This window comes from Puntigrus tetrazona, chromosome 7 (assembly GCF_018831695.1).
Source record: "Puntigrus tetrazona isolate hp1 chromosome 7, ASM1883169v1, whole genome shotgun sequence".
Lineage (NCBI taxonomy): Eukaryota > Metazoa > Chordata > Actinopteri > Cypriniformes > Cyprinidae > Puntigrus > Puntigrus tetrazona.
This window is the reverse complement of record NC_056705.1, coordinates 24,776,695-24,791,976: the sequence shown is the minus strand read 5'-3', so window position 1 is coordinate 24,791,976 and position 15,282 is coordinate 24,776,695. Positions and strand designations below refer to the sequence as shown.

The window sequence follows — 15,282 nt, the reverse complement described above, 5'->3', positions numbered from 1 at the left end:
GTATTCCATTCTCCTTTGAAATCAAAACATTGTCAGGACTGTCAAAAGTGGTCTCAGATAAGTGATGCACTGAATGGGAAATGTGACTGAAAGCAAAGATGAAAGAACCGAAAGTAAGGACAAGAGGGAACTTTAGTGTTGCAACGCTTCAAAAGCAACGGCACAAGGTTCATTTTAAACCAAGATGCATTGACTTGGATGGCAAATATGAGCAATTTATCTGTGCCTTCTAATATGTGCGATTCCGCATACCTTCATGTACTGTACCATGCTGCACGTAAAGCAGGTTTTCACATTCGAGCAACATTTCATTTTTCAGTCAGTGAGAGTTTGTTGTTCACAATAGGCGCTAATTTTCTGAATAAAAGTGATTTATCACATTTAGCCACCTCGCCATTTGTATGTATGCTGTCATATTTCATTATGGAGGGGACGAATTGCCACTTTAATAATGGCGGTGACAGAGGAGTAAAAGTTAGCCAGATGAAGACTGATGACAGGCTTAAGCATTGGACATGGCAGTCAGAACATGGTGGAGATTGAATCCGTAACCCTCTGCACCCATAATAAATTATCTCTCTGAAATGGAATGATTGATTTGCAGCGGTGATGCTTGCACCTGGAATGGGGTCCCTTTCTACCCACTCTCAGGGAAATCTATGAAACTTTCTCCTTCAGGAGAGAAATCCCTCTCCTTTTTCCAGCTGAGTGAAAGGAGGGATATGAAAAAAATGTGACCAAGCGATTCAGTTTTTTCCAACAGCATGGTACAATTTGACAGGAAGGCTCTCGAGATTATGCTTAAGTCAGTACCAGTATTTGGCGGCTACCACTGTCTCTCTATACCACCTCAAGCTTTCGAGTTGCCCTAGCAGGCATTCACAGAGGCATCTGATGTGTGAGAGCAGGAGAGCTATGGGCAGAGATGATATGGCATCAAAGGTAGGATGGTCAACTGACGTGATGGAATTTGTCAGCTGACTCCTCTGTGTTTGAATTGGTGAACACCACCCATCCTCACCTTATCACTTCCTCAGCTTCCATCCTACCTCAATACATCGCACGGTCTAAAATATAACCACATATTCCTTAGCAACAAGCAGGGATGGTGCCAGACATTATTAACATTCAGGGCTTAGCCCAAATGTAGTCACCCACCTCCCCCCACACCTCCACCAACACAGTGTGTGTGTGTGTATATATATATATATATATATATATATGTTAGGCAAGTTGATATTCAGGTGTTTTTTTCCATGCTAATTTTCCAATTTCAAACCAAAACTATATTTTGACAAAACTATTAACAAACCCCAAATATTTGGGGCTTTTGAAAAAATATTCAGGGCTGGAGCCCCAGATGCCACCCCCCACCCCACTCTGCCCCTGGCAACAAGTATCTGTTCCACTAAAAACTGAATGTTCATTTGATTGTAATTCAGCTACAAAAGCTCTCTGAAGGACTCTTGGGGAACTCACTCACTTTGAATGTCTTTGTCTGACAGAATTGATGATTTTAATCTCAGCTTTTATTCTATTCTTATCTTACTTTATATACCCATACAATAGCATATCTTGTTTCCAAGGACAGGAGCCTGTGCTGAACTTGTTAGCTGGAATAGTGAGCTTGTGATTCCATGCATACAAGCTCTTGATAGCTGTCATATTTAATTGACCTATTCACAAATTATGCTCTGGCATATTCTCTGTCCTCCTAACGAATCTCATTATGAGACTTCAGTCACTTCTGGGTTATCAATCACTCATATTAAGAGAGATGACAGTCACATCATAAATTACCATTATAAATAGGTAAATAGAAAGAAAGAAAGATAGATAGATAGATAGATAGATAGATAGATAGATAGATAGATAGATAGATAGATAGATAGATAGATAATTTTCCATTAATCTTTAGGTAATTATTATTGCTAATATATTAAACTGCATTTATGCACATTAAATACATTGATTTATTTGTTAGATTAAAATCCATGATGTTCAATATCCTTAGATATATAAATATTGCAGTGAGAAAAAAAATGGTTAATCCCATAAATCCCACAGAGTATATCTAATCCCATATGAACTAATAAATTCGATTTGAATACAAATTATGTTTTGTCTGAAAGAAGGAATGAGGGAAATTGACAGAAATGAAAAAAAAAAATCTGTGACCTCTCGTTATGTCATACCCTTAAAAAACTCATTAAAAGCCAGAAGCACTTTGAACTCTGAAGTGGCAATGAATTTAATGCCATCAAGTCCACTGGGTTTTCTTATTCCAAATCTAAAATGACGCATCAGAAAAATTTGGCTTATTGCGTTGTTCTACTTTAGCTAATTAGCGATGACTAATTTTACACATAACTGTACAGTTCTGTATTAGACAGTTCTGTATTCTATTTTTAAGAATGTCTCTGGGCTAAGTGCTTGTATTAAACAAAAAAATAAAAGTAATTGCTTCTGCTGAGAAAATGCTGAGAACATGCATGCTTTTCTTCTTCTCTTTACCCTCCTGAAACAAGTCATGGCATTGGAACACTTTTAAATACACACTTTGAGGTGAACATACCATAAATGCCAGTGTAACACTCTTTACTGCTTTGTTAAAGGTAGACCTTTAAATCTCCAAACAAAGTACTAAGTGTTCACACAGTACATTTTATTGCATAAAAAAAAAAAAAAAAAAAAAAAACTAGATGGAATGTGATGAAATGGAACAAAACACACAGGTCTGAAGGTGGCTTTTTAAAAGCATTAACTGATTTTTAACCTGACAAAGTGTAGTGTATAGTCTAATGTATACACAGAAAAAAAAACATATATACCCTTTAAAGATGTCTTTTTTTATTCCTTCAGAGAATGGTATATAATGTAAGTATCTAGGTGTGCAGAGATGATCCTCATAAAGTCTCTGTACAAACAGGCCTCTTATATTGTCAGCATATCAATATAAAGATGTGGTAAGAGTGTCAAAAGGTGGACAAATGGTCAGGGGTCCTTGTGCTCTTACAGCCTTTCCAATAATCCACTAATCTTCCTAATGCATACGATTGACTGTCACAATTGCTGTCTTACTCAATTTCTAATGTAGAAATATGTTATTGCAATAATACATTACATTTATGTAATCCATTTTGTTGCAATTCTGCAACTAAAGCTGTGCGGAGCACATCTACACAGCCTGTTCTCCAACAAAAAAAACACGACTCTATAAGGGATGTATGACTGTCATTACCAATTAAAATACGTGTAAATTTAAATGCAATGTCCAGTTGGTCTGTAAGCTTCAACATTTTACGCTTTAGTCTAGTAAGTTTGCTTGTTCAGGTGTGTTTAATTGGGATTGGAGCTGAATTCTGCGGGACAGTGGCCAACCCAGGAGGACACATCTGTCTTAAATGAAGCAACAATGGGGCAGTTGTGGCCTAAGGGATAGAGTGCCGGACCTGTAACTCCATCAATACCACAACCTAGGTGAGACCCCTGAGCAAGGCACTAGGTGCTGCAGCAGTGGTTGCCCACTGCTCTTGGTATGTTTTCGCCACTGTGTGTGTTCTTTGATTGGTCAAATGCAGAGCACAATTTCCAAGTATGGTTCATCATACCTGGACACAAGTCACTTCACTTTCACTACTGGTCAGCCAATAATCCAAGTTTATTTGCTCCAAAAATATATAAAATCAACATTTGAATCACAAAAACTGTTAAGACTGGCTACTATAGCAGTATTAGATGAGATAACTTACTTTTTTACATGGGTTAATTACAAATAAATAAAACAAAAGTTAAAATAAGTTACCCACACATTTACATGGTTTTGCTAAACCAGCCATTTAGCATCATGGCATCGTTCTAAAGCAGCTTCCACTTCTTGACAACAACTTACAAGGGGACAAAAAATACATTAGTAGTGATTACCAGGACAAGTATTTAAAAATGCATGCAACATGCTGAGAAAGTCCTCAAATGCCAAGGGTAAACCAACTGCAATGGCAAATGCATTACTTATAAACAAGAGCAATTAGTATTTTCGTGCTTGTTTTTGTTTATCAGTCTGACATCCAGATTTTCTTCTTTCTTTTTTTTAACCCACACACTTTTTTGGATTCCTAAAGCCTGGCCAGCTCCCTCTCTTATTGTCTCTTCTGTAGAGTAAAGCTTTTATCAGCTGCACTTGCTGGTGACAATTAGTGTCAGTAGTATGATGTGTGAGGGGGGCAGTGGAGGCAAGCAGGGGGATCATGGCCCCTGATTGGGAAACAGCCTCTGTGCTGAGACTGAGAGGTGGATTTGAGCCAGAATCTCCATTAGAGTGCTAAGCAAGGTCACTCTGCCCGCCGTTGCCTCTGCCAAGCTGCTTCAGTCCGGGCCCCTGCCGAGGTGGAACCATGGGCCGCCAGCCAGCTCATCTGGGACACGTCTCCAAATACAACGCCAGAGGTCACAGACCAGACCCAACCCTGCCATTGTCCAAAGTCGACAGCTTCCCATGGAGTGAGTTATGAGAGAGAGTTTTACGGCATTTTAAGAAGCGGTAGTTACGGAGCATATGCCGTTTGAGAAGTCTCAGAGAAGTCTCTGTGGCAGGTAAAAAATGATTGGAAAACATTTGATGGCAACATTTTCATTAAGGGGGGACAGGCACATGCTTTACGTTGCACAAGCGCATAAGTCATTAAAATTGCTTACAGAAATTTAAGAAGACATTTTTAATGGTATGAATAAAAGTACTTTAAACAAAATATTTGAGGAAAAATAACACTGCAAGAAAAAAAGATTGGGAAGGAATATGGTTGGTCTTGTTTGTAAGTTTGTTTTATTTTCTGCACTTTCTTTTTAATCAAAAAGTGAAAAAGTTTTTGACTAAAATTATGTGCCATTTCAGCTGGGGATGGCTTTTTACTGGTGTAGCAGTGTCAAAGCTCAAATAAGCACCTTACCTTGCTGACTCACCAAAGTATCGCCACAGGGGCTTCAGAGCTGTGGCACAAGTGAGTGATCGCTGGACTATGGTGGCCAGACCAGACTGCCCACAGGCCGGAATAACACATGGGAGATTGAGACTGGAATCTCAGTGAGTCTGAGTGCTGCAAAACCCCTGGGTACATAACTCCTCTTAATGAATGTATGTAGCCTTTACACCAGGTGCATGACATTATCTATAGCGTACCCTAGTTTTGAATGTTTAAAATATCCACTGTGACAAATGAATGAGGCTTGGAGAGAGGACGTATAATCAGGGCTGTGTAGCATTCAGGAACGAGCTGAGAATATGAATTGAGATGGCAAACAGGATTAAAAATGTTGATTCAAATTTGAATGTAAGGAAACACAATTGTGAAATACAATTGAAATTGGAAAAAAACAAAAAAAAACAAAACGAATGAACAATAGAACCACTGTATGGAATGACAAACTTCTATATAGAATTAACGACATAAAACCAGATACAATGAGTAATAGAATGAGAGATAGAGTGTTAGATAGAATGAACGACATTATGCTAGACAGAGAGAACAGTGCAGTGCTAGACGGATTCAATCACTAAGGGTGCTTTCACACCTGCCTTATTTAGTCCAGTTGAATCGCACAAGTTCGTTATCCCTCTTGTTGTGGTAGAAAGAAGAATGTAGGAACCGTACTTGGGTGCGCACCAAAAACGGCCCAAGCGTACAGAGACCTCCTTAAAGAAGTGGTACACCAGAAAAGCACCAGACAGAATGAACAGTAAAATGCTAGACAGAATTGAAGAGCAGTCCCACTTTATATGAGGCACCTTTTTACCAGTATGTACTTGCATCAAAAATAAGTACAATGTACACTGTATGTATAGTACACAATAAGTGTGTATGATTATTTAAATGTAAGTTCATAGTTAAGGCCACCTAATACAAAGAGACCGATAAAGCAGAATAATGCTAGACAGAAGGAACTGTAGAATAATAGAGTACTAGACAGAATGAATGATAGAAAACTAGATAGGATCATTAAACAACAGAACACTATATGAGCAAGAGAATGCTAGATAGAAAGAACAATAAAGTGCTAGACAGAATTAATAACAGAATGCCAGACAGAATGAACGACTGATTAGTAGATAAAATGAACAATAGAGAATTTGAGAGAATTAATGGTAGAATGATAGAATGCTAGACAGAACGACAGAACCATAGATAGAGTGTTAGATGGATTACTTATAATACTGCATGCAATACATTTAATACTCATGAATGTCAGTCATTCAGTAGCATGCGTGTCTTTTAACTCATCATCAGCCATTTAAATCTGTCCATTTATTCATTTTTATATATACAATTTGCACGGATGCATGTAGGTCTAAAGTTCTAAAGTCTAAACTCAAATCTGTGTCAATACATTATCACTTTTTACGTGCCAAAACGATTCCGTGATAAACTTTCAATCAGACGAGATGGTGAAAATGAAAACGTGTCCCTTCTCTCTTCAAGGTTGCCTCGGTGAGAGATGACAAGCACTCATCCTCCTTTCACTGCGCATCTCATTCCAGACGAAGACAAATAAACCGCTGATTGAAGCTGAGAACATGAAGATGTGACTGACATGTTTGTGTAAATGTTTACACATTACTCCCTCTGATTAGTCGCGGGGCTCGTGGATGGGGTCCAAGAGCTGGAAAATACACCTGTGTGCATGCGAGAGACCGTATGTAACTGTGTGTGACTTTTAGCTTGCGCATCTCCACCCCTTTGAAAGCCCCTCTTGTCATATAAGATTAGAGAGGGTACATCTAACAAAGACAACAAGTCTCTCGTGTCAGGGCTGTTTACAGAAATAACACAGTATTAAATTTAGAGTATCCTACATTCATAATTTCAAACAGTCCCTCATGAAATATTTAGTGTGACTAAAGGGAAGCAAGGTTGATGTTGGATGTTTTGACATGTGTCTCTGTAACTTGGCTATTTGAGGATGGTAGCTTCAGTATGTGGCAGAATGTGACAAAAGGAGATGTTCTGCACAGACAGATCTGTTTTAGTTTTGCCTGTTCTGTCTGAGAGCTGAGTCAGAGCCATGTTTGTACTGACTTCGTATGTCTATGGTTTTCGTTTTGTTGTTGATTTGTTTGAAGTGACTGCTGAGTAACACCGGGTCCAATTTCATTATCTGTGAAAAACAGAAAATGCTTTTGACACTGTTAGATATGTCCTCAAAAATAGACGGCAGATGAGAGTAGGAGGAGAAATGATCCTGCTGAATGTATCTCAGGTATTGCGAGAGAAGAGAGTTTTAATAGTAAGATAAATGATGATAATAAAATAGAATTCATTAAACATGATTCATAAAATTAAATGTAATTAAATACATCTGAATTGGTCTAAATTTGAACATTCATGGCAACACTGTACCTGCATGTCTTCTGTCACAGGTTTTTAAATATATATATATATATATATATATATATATATATATATATATATATATATATATATATATATATATATATATATATATATATTTTATCATTATGTATTTATAACTGATTTAGGTATTATGTTACCTATTTGTTTACATTTGTAAATATTAATTAACTACATAGTTCACACGAACTAACAATATACATGACAAGATGTATTAATATTAGCTTAATTGATCAATACATTTTTATGATCAAATGCTTCATCTGTTAACATTAATTATTGCACTTTGAACTGAAATGAACATTATTAGTATAAATAAATAAGTGTTGTTGTAAAAATATATTGCTTTTTGTTAGTTAAAGGGATAGTGCACTCGAAAATGTGAATTCTGTTATTAGTTACTCACCCTCATGGGGCGTTCCAAACCTGAACATATGTTCTTACTATTCATTAATCATTAACAAACAAACAAAATGATATCGGTGGTGCCTAGTTGTGTGTTTCTGTTTAGTTCTGCAGTTAAATATAATTTATTATGTATATTCTTGCAAAATTTACAGAATCTTTCCAAAAAAGCCAAGGCATACAGAATAAACCAGAGGTGGTAATGTGAAATGACTTCACCTACATGCATGCGCCATTGAATTATTAAGCCCTTCTCTGGGGATAACCGACTGTCGTTATAGTTCCCTCCGTAGCAGTCACAGATAAGCGCGGCTGATTCTTTTTGAGTTTGCAGAGCTTTGGGTGCATGGTGGCGCAGGGAATTCGCTTCAGCGACTGCAGTCAGAGATAAGAGGAAGAAAGGGATATGTAGATGTTCTTTGCTGGGAAAGGATGCGGAAGAAAAGGTAGGCAGAGTGATTCTACATTTCACTCTCCACCAACAGTGTGGCCTGCATAATGATAACTTTCTCAAAGTGAACAAAGGCATCAAAAGGACTGAGAGAAGCAAGGATTATTTAAATACTAGGTGTATTAAATGTCCTGGTGTGCCTTTCCATCCCTAAAGTCATCCGAGGGAAAAAAAAAAAAAAAAAAGAACACAGTTCAGTTTTAGCCTGCTGAAAAGCATGTATACACAATGGAATCAGCAGTGTTAAATAGCAGCTGACTAAGGGGCAGAGATAAAAAAGGCAGGCGTTCATTCAAGCTAAGCCAGAATTAGCTCATGTCATACAAGAAAGGCTGCGAGAAAGTGATATGACAGTACCCGGCTCTAAATTCTAGTTTTGTCACTAGTTTATCTTGAACACACAGTTCCTGAAGTCTGAGTATGGGACGTTTCATTCAATACACAGCACCTGTCAGGCATTCGTTCACTTTGGATGGATTATTCACCTGCATTTGGTGTGAATATTACAGGTATTTTCTGTTGATCTGTCATGCTTAGATGATGAATTGCATGTCTGTCAGTGATAAGTACATATTTAAAGTTGGCATGAAGCGAATTTCTACGCCTTTTCTACCCTATTGTGACGCACATCCGAGTAAAATGGCTGTAGACCCTATTCAAGGTAGAATCATATTTAATGTTTGAAGGGAATGAGAATGAGGCTTTGAGGGATAAAAGATAAAAGTGTGCTCAACGGTCAATGTTATGTTGAGCAAACTGGATGTATCTCTGAAAACACGTTTCAGTTTAAAAATTTGTATTTATTTTTTTACAGTGTTTTTTTTTATACAGTGTAAAGATTGACGAGCCTATCCTTCATCCTAGCCTCGCTTTCATCCTCATTAAATTCAAAATGACATACAACTTGATTAAGGTCTATAGAAAGAGAAAAAATGAAGGGCAGGGCATGATTATGTTCACGTATAAATCATTAGTAAACACTAATACATTCCACGAATTTATCAGAACTGTCAATTGGGATTTCGGTGACTTTCAAATCAATAAAGCATTTGAAATCAATAAAGCAATAATGAAGATCAACTTGTCATTAAAACATAATTAGATCGTGCAAATAAACAAATCAATTGGTGGAATATCAGCTGATTAATTAGGGGACATTCACTCTCGGTCTCTCTTTACTCTTTAACATATTGGTGCCTCACAAGGTTGCCACCAGTAAGGGACGTTTTTGTTCTGACCTCCTTCTGTTAAAAGAGAGCTTGTCCTTGGCAGGGATGTGTACGGGACATGGATGCATAAAGTGTATTAAAAGCAAAGCGCTAAATCCTGAAGGTTAATTTACTCTTAACTCTTTTTAAGTATCTGTCTGTGGGGGCTTCATTAGGGTGACGGGCCGGATGCTGGAGAGGACGAGATTAACATTGCAAGGGAGGCGTTTTTTCCGTCCAAACCGTCCGTCCATCTATTCTCATGCAGGGCATCGGAACCGCACACGTTCCGCACACACATACAACATCTGGAGTTGACTAGTTAAACCTCATAATGGGCAAGGACAGCCCAATGGCAGTGGGACGCAGCCAACAAGGGACTTGCTTATTTCCATTGTGATTTTAATTAAACCCGTATCCCATTCGTATCTGTCGTGATATCCTTGGCTGAAAACAATTACGAGGGAAATATTTGATTGTGGTCACACTCCACGTTCATATTTTGCATTATGCAGTGCGTGAACACGATTCGACTTCTGAGCTCTATGTCTTTTTGTTAATCAGCATTGTCATTGCATCTCATTACCAACAGAATAGCATTTCCGATGGCGGCTTATAGAAGTTGATTCCCATAATCAAACAGCTTGGCAATCAAACAGTCCCTAAATGAATATTACCATTTCAGCTCCACTGCTTTAATGCATTGATAGTAGAATTAATCACATTTTGCTCTGTCTCGCTGTGCTAATTTATGCACTATTGGAATAGAATGTAATTATTGATCATTTAATCAGCTGATATACTGCAGAGTTTGTGTTTTAGGACTAGACGTCAGAGGGTATATTTTAGAAAATGACCATTCGGGTTACGCATAAACATTATTACAATTTCGAATAACGATAATTGCTATTTTGAGTATTATTTCAATTTAAATAATTAGCAACAGTTAATACAAATTAACTATAATTTAAAATGCTAATAGTAAGAATCAAGTAATAAGTAAACATCACTGATAATTGCTAATTGAGCACCAAAACAGCATAGCAGAAATAAATGACATTTAATTTATATAAAATGTATTAAAATGAAAAACATCTCTTTTAAATATCCATAATATTTCAAAATATTTGCAATAAATTTGGCTGGCGTAACATATACATTTGTGTGCGTGTGTGTGTGTGTGCGCGTGTGAGGATTAATTACATTTTTTTGGCCAGGTTGGTATCTTTACTGCTTTGCTTTTTTTTTTTTTCCCCCGGCAGCACTGTACTGTTCAATGAAACCTGGCCAGAGGAATCGATAGACTTCTCCAAGACTTTGTTCCTTGTAACTGTGTAATGGGGGAGAAATCCCCAATGCCTGAGTGCAGGAAGGGGAGAGGCCCCAGTCTTGTGTATCGATCCTATAGCACAGACTTGAGGTAGACCAAGGGCAACTCCCAGCTCTCGTTCGCTCTCATCATCTCTTTTTCCTCAAACACACACACACACACACACACACACACACACTGTACACAAGGGTAGGGGCAACGCCAATGAGGAGAAAACCAGCAGGCAGGAAAACTCTTAGAATGTTGAGGAGAGATAAAGGTGCTTTGTTTCCATTACGGATGCACTCTAAAGATAGAACTGAGGGATTATAAAGAGAGAAGAGAGGTGGAAAAAAAAGCACAGGTACACATTTATCTACTGTAGGCTTTATCTCGACACTCATGTAGAGTGTACTTGTATAGCGTGGGAACAGAATCCCCCAGCAGAAATGAGACAGCAGCGCTCTTTTGATTTCAGTTGCAGTGCTGCAGTGGCTCTCAACTGGTTTTGCTTCGAGACCCACATTTTACAGCAGATCAAGTGTCGACACAGTGCCAAAGCTGTTTACCGCACAAAGACAAACAAAAATGGCCTAAATATACATTTTAAAATGTATAAATGGCCTACTTGCAAGAGGTGCACGGGGTCAACAACGGGGTCAACAACATTCAATATGTATTTGAGACCAAAACAAAAAAGTGTAAAAACATATGGTAAAATACAGATTTGAAAAAAAAAAATTATAAAAAATGATAATTAAATATGTTAACATCATTATCAGTGGAGGTTATTTCAGTTCTCTTGGTTTCAGAGTTTTTATTTTTATGCTTGGCATTTTTATTATATTTGTTTAGTTTTAAATTGTATATTGTTTATATAAATATAAATTCTTTATAATTTATATATTATCTTTACATTATTTTTATTGTATTTCATGTTTAAGTGTATAAAGGTAATTTAAGAATATTGCTTTATAACAATACATATTCTGAAAAGCTCTTAATAACTAATACATGTGAGAAATATTGAAAACATTTCTTTTCAGGTTTAGAGTAAGATATTAAGCCGATATAGCATTTGTGTATCCACAATTAAACTAATAATAATAATAATTATTATTATATTATTATTAATAATAATATTATTAATAATAATAATAGATTTTAACCATATACATCCCATTGTTTTAAATAAAATGTTTCATAATATTTGTTTACACACTGAAAGATAAAGGGTGCAAAAAAATAAAATAAAATAAATGTAAAATTAAATAAAAAATAAAAAGACAACATTTGGTGAAATTTTATAATCATATCCAATTGTAAGGCCTTTATAAGTGATTAGTTAATGATGAACTAATCATTTACAAAACATAACTATGTGTTCATAAACGATTAATATGTAATATGTTCATATTTTTATCTATGTATTACAGATAGAGCTATAAATCATTTAAAAGGGATTAGATGGTGACATGTCTATATGTTCACAAATGATTAATTAATATGCTAATAATGTACAAATCTGTCATAAGTTATCTCAAAAAATATAATATCATTATCATTAACTAATTACTTATGAATGCTTTGCAACTGAACGCTGCTCAAAGTGTTACTCAACATTGTATTTTTAAGATAAATATTTGGATTTTGTGTTATATTTAATAAAGTGAACATCACATTTGGTGCTTTCTGGTAAACGACAGACTCACAGAACGATCATAAACTTTATTATCTAACCCCTGGATCTTTAGCACAACACTATTGTTATCTTATAATTAAAATGCTGTTTAAATAAGTTAACTTTTTTGTTCTACATGACACAACTTAAAGGCACTTACACACAGATACACACACACACACACACACACACACACACACACACACACGCACACACACACACACACACACACACACGCTATCTGGCACTCTTAGCAGCAAATAGTACACCAGAAAATGTTGCTGATGCTTCAAAGTGTCAAATAAATCCCTGTTCATGTGGCTAAAGGTTAGTCTTTGATCTCGGGAGAGGGCGAGGATTAGTATTTCTCACCTTTAAGAGAAGCAGAGAGAAATGGGAAAGACACGTGATTCCTGCCTCGGTAAGGTAATAAGGACAGAATAAAAATGATCTGCGTTTTGGCGTAATAGAGTTGTAATAGACTTTCTCTCTGCAGGAGACACAGGAGAAATAGATTGACGTCCCACAGAGAAAAGTCTCTTCCCGATGGGGTTTCCCCTGGGATGGAATGCACACGTTCATCCAACCTCCGTCTGCCGGAGCAGTCATCTATCATTCTACATTCTACCGTGCAACTGCTTCTTCACAAAATGGAAACGAACCTGCCACAACGACCTGCATAAAGATTTCTGATTAACATCAGCTTCCTTTTGCACGTTCAATATGCATGATAGTGAGGATAGTTTTGTTCGGTTGAGCTTATGAGCTCTCTGAGGCAAAAGTAAGTCTCTGTCAGACTGCAGGTGTTTATCTATAATCAGCTCATAATGAATGAGATCTATTCCTAGAGAGAGATTCCTGATCCTTCTTGGAGATACTTGATATATATATATTGGAGAGATATGTTATATGAATCTGCAGCTTTTATTATACCAAATCTGTTCCTCTCCTCACAGAATAAAGCTTTCCGTTACTTCGTTCTTCCTCACTGTCGCTCTCCGTCCCTCAACAAAACATCCGAAAAGAATAAAGCTCCGAATAATTAACCAGAAAGTCTCTCTTTTGTTTGGAGATGCTAACATGTCGTACATTACCGAGCTCAAAGCAGTCAGCCAGAACAGCCACAGACGTTTACATCACATCAGGCCGCTCTGCGATACAGGTAGCATTGTAACTATTAAAATGCATATGCAATAAGATTAAGCACTACCCTGATGAAATGTGACGCGCCGTAATGAAAAAGAGACAGAGAGAGAGCGAGGTACATACATTCTCTATCTATTAATCATTTAACGCCACCTTAATAACACATTTATCAGATGACTGCAAAAATCAAAGAAGTTATGAAATATTAAAGTCGCAAGACCAACATTACACAGCTGAGTCATAAATCATAACAATAATGAATAATTTACATATGTGCATATCATTCCTCTGGTCTTTTGGCCTACTGTAGATTGATCGCTCAAAGTGCAGGAATCAATCTCAATGAAGTATGATCAATTGAGCCCTGTATCTCACTTACCTTAAAAGTTAAAATGTCAAAATTTATTTTCGATAGATTTCAGAATAATATTCCAGATTTTTGGAGAGGTACCACTCCCTACGACCAGCGCTTGCATTGATTATTTCTATAATAATAATAATAATAATAATAATAATAAAAGGCTTCAGAAAGCCAACCAGTGGAGTCTCCCCTGATGTGTTGTTCAGGCTACTTTAAACAAATGCTATCTTTTCTATTCATTCATTTGGGTCTGATTGAGGGCTTCAGCCGCGATGAGATCGATAGCTCGCAGTGAATACAAGACTGACAGAGGTAAATTGGGTTCTCTTGTTTAAGTTAACAGAGGACCTCAAAGCGATTTTTACTTTGTGGCTTTTGGCCCAAACAGAATAAAACATTCTCCGACAGACCACCATCTGCGGAGTTACCCTGATTAATAAATAAGTACTTAAGAGAACAGATAAGGCGCACCAATTTCTCAATCTGAAAGAAACTAGTGACGAGGGAAGTCGAATTCCGCTTTGGAAAATACAACAAACAGTGGGTTTTCAATATTAATGTCTGAGATCATCAAATCTTTGAATGCGTGACCTCTAAGATTCCCTGATATGCTGAATCAACAGTAATTACTGCTGACTATCGATGGTTAAGGTACAGATCCAGACCCAGCACCTTTGTCTTAATGTATACCTTTTTTTTTTTTTTTTTTTAAATAAAACTGAGCAATCAATCGGCAGCATCAATACCCCTTAGCATTGCTTTAACTGTGCGCCTCTGCTAGCTAATGAAATCTGTGCAAAGCTCCTCCAGCTATCGATTGGAGGGAGCTCTAATTTGCCGCTTGAGATCAGGCAGCTCCATCGCTACCTTTTCTCTCTCGTCTCTCTCTCTTCCCTAACTCCTCCTTCTTCCACTCTCTTACATAGCAAATAACTGCTGAGCAGACTTGCCTTGAGCAGCATATCGAGCTGGAGTGCAGGACTATGGAAATATTTCATCAGACATTTAACAAAGTATTTAAGGTCAAATAGACATGTGTAAGAGTAAAAGATGTATTGGAAGAACTGCCGAGCTCTGGTGAAGTGAAACAGCCTCGCAACACAAGCAATAACTGTATCCTGCAGCTATCAATGAAGTCATCCAAAGACAACAGTATGGAGCCGACATTTCGTGACTATCCTATGGCTATTCGTATTAAGGCTTGTTTGCGTAGACTATACACTCAGCTAGTCACACAAGACAATCAGACACAGGACAAATATATACATAAATGCAGATAGATAGATAGATAGACAGACAGACAGATAGATAGATAGAC

General features: G+C 37.0%; 1 long non-coding RNA gene across 1 annotated transcript; it reads left to right on the top strand.

The window, feature by feature from the left end:
- Positions 1-8,526: 8,526 nt before the first annotated feature.
- Positions 8,527-13,487, top strand: LOC122349415. The gene is made up of 4 exons (XR_006251450.1): positions 8,527-8,768; positions 10,730-10,887; positions 12,785-12,878; positions 12,954-13,487. It is a non-coding gene; the product is annotated as an uncharacterized LOC122349415 (long non-coding RNA).
- The last annotated feature ends 1,795 nt before the right edge of the window (positions 13,488-15,282 follow it).